Below are 2745 nucleotides of genomic sequence, written 5' to 3' on the forward strand. Positions count from 1 at the left end.
GAGGACTCCAAATTTGTTAAAACTCAGAGGATGTCACCATGTCCTCCAAAATACTGGTCATAGAGCTACTGGATTTAATGTTTGTATTGTACAAATTTGATCTTACTTTGTTTCTAGTCTTCATTTTTATGCTTTTATTTCTTCCTTGTGGACTGGAACTGTATCTACAGTAGCATTGTATATTTAAAATACACAACTTTTTATTTTATAGGAGCTCATATTTGCCTTGAGTCTCAAATGAGGGTTGGACCTGGGGAGTTTTCAACGTTGTGGAAATGCTAAGATATGGTGACTAGTCAAGTCAGACTTTAGGTATTTCATATTAAGTTGGCCATGAACAATCGGGGTCTAGCAATGAAATGTTATAGTCAGAATCTGAATGCTCTCCATGCCTATACTCTTGCTTTGAATGCTTTGTTTGTAGATAGTGAAGCTAATTTGAGGTTCTGAAATCTTAGGCAATGATGAGAACCAGCAAAAGAAATTGTGCCCCTGGAGCAGATCCTGTGGGTATATTATCCCTGTCAATTTCCTGGCTTCATCTCTGATTCCTGCTCCAACATAGTGTGTAAAACTTCTGCCACAAACATCTACAACCATCATGAACTAAACTGGTTTTCCATTTATTTTTGGCCACAATGGATTAAAAAAACCCTCTGAAAGTGTGAGCCAAAACAAATCTTTATTTTCTTTAAATAAATAAGGAACTAAAAGACAATATAATTCTCCTTTTAATGGCTTCCAATTATTATTGTAGTTTTTATGAAGATAGTTGCACATACAGTGAAGAGGAAGACATGAATTTGAGGAGGGAAATGTCTTAGGGGGCTATGGAGGAAATTGGGGAGAAGCAAAGGGTCTGTGTATGATCATCCTTCATTATATACATGTAAGAAATTATTAAGAATAGAGGAAAATTTAAAAAGAAAATATAAGGAACAATTTTAAAGAATAGACTATCCTTGTTCCTCTCCATTCTCCCTCTCCAATTCTTTTCTCCCATTCTCTCCAACTTCTTCCCTTTTCTTCTTTCCACAAATAAAGCACTTACTATATATCAAGTGACAAAAGGCTGCCCATAGTAACTACATATTTGTGGTAATTGGAGAGCAGTCAGGGGAGCAAGAAATAATAACAGTTTCAGGGTCAACTTTGTATATATGACATTACATGAATCTTAATATGTGTGGCTTGAAAATTGGTTTGTATATGATAGTACATGAATCTTAATATCCATAGCTAGAAAATGGTAACAAAGGGTAAATTATGGTTGTTGTTCTCTCTTTGAAAAGGTAATAAAATTTAAATATGTTTAAGTGGCCATTAAATATAAAAATTATAAAATATGGTCATTAAAAGATGGACAGAAAATTAATTTTATTCATATGTTTTATATTCACTTACATATAATGAAGGTGAAACCTAACTGGTAATGTAATAAGGAAATCGACTCTTGATTCTGTCGTGTTTAAAAGTAGTATGTACGTATGTATGCATGGTTAATGGGGGGGATGTACAGTAACATGGATGTACAGTAACATAAAACTATACACAACTAAATACCAGGAGAGAGAGTCACTGAGTGATTAATTCATTTTGTGATTCTGAGCAGCCCATTCTGAGGAGGTAGAATTGGAGGGTGAATCTATAGTATACAAATACAGAAGGCAGGATAGGAAGGCTTCTCAGGCCCATAGGAGAAGGCACATAATGACCACCGCTGATGTAACCTATAAGAGGATCTTAAGGAACTGTGAGAAGCAGTTTAGGCTAACAGCATGGAGTAAAAGGGTAAGGGCCGTGTTTCATCTTCTCTTTGTTGTCTATACTCACAGTAGTACTTACTTTGAAAAGACACTGTAGGATTTCCATTAAATTAGATTTTTTTCATATCTCTATTTATAAAAATCTATCCTTATTTTAAAGAGAAAGAAAATACTTTGCCTACTAGTCAATTTAAGGCACATGGCCAACTCTCTAGATGATCTTCATGGTGACCAATATCCTGCACACATGCCGTTTTCTTCTCTTAACTTACATGCCGTGGAGAACATGTAATGGGATGAAAGGGGGCTGTAGAGCTCTGGGTGGCTTCCACCAACTGTTCCCAAGGCTGTTGCATTAGATAGTGACAATGACAGTTTTGTGACAAAAATCTAGGCCTTGGAAAAAGTGACTGGATTTGAAATGTATCTGCCGTTCATTAAATGGAAGAACTTAAACAAATCCTCTCAACTCTTTCTTTCACAGCTTTCTCATTTGAAATGAAAAGCATAGTTGGCAATAGGATAAACTGCAACGGCCAGTATCAGTATAAAATAAATTAATACAGGAATAGCATTTAGTATAGTACATAGATAAAGTAATTAACGTATGAGGGACACCTTTATTTATATTATTGTTAATATTATTATTATTTTTAATTCAGAGGACTGGTTTGTGCATATACTTTAGTATTAAGTAAATGTCATATTGACTTTTTCCAATTACTTTAAATTTAATTACATGTATATGACTCATAGACTAACAAACTACCTTTAAAGATTTATTTATTTTTATTTTATATCTATGGGTATTTTTACTGCATGTATATCTGTTAAGGGTTGGTCTTTTGCTGTGTTTTGTAATACTTAGTAAGGCCACCAAGAGCTGGTTGCCCCAGAGAGGAGAGACTAGAGCCAAGTAACACTACGTGGTGTTGCCCCCAAGTTATTTCTGATTGGCAAAGAAAGATGCTGATAGCCA

The sequence above is a fragment of the Mus musculus genome, chromosome 2 (genome assembly GCF_000001635.26).
Source record: "Mus musculus strain C57BL/6J chromosome 2, GRCm38.p6 C57BL/6J".
NCBI lineage: Eukaryota > Metazoa > Chordata > Mammalia > Rodentia > Muridae > Mus > Mus musculus.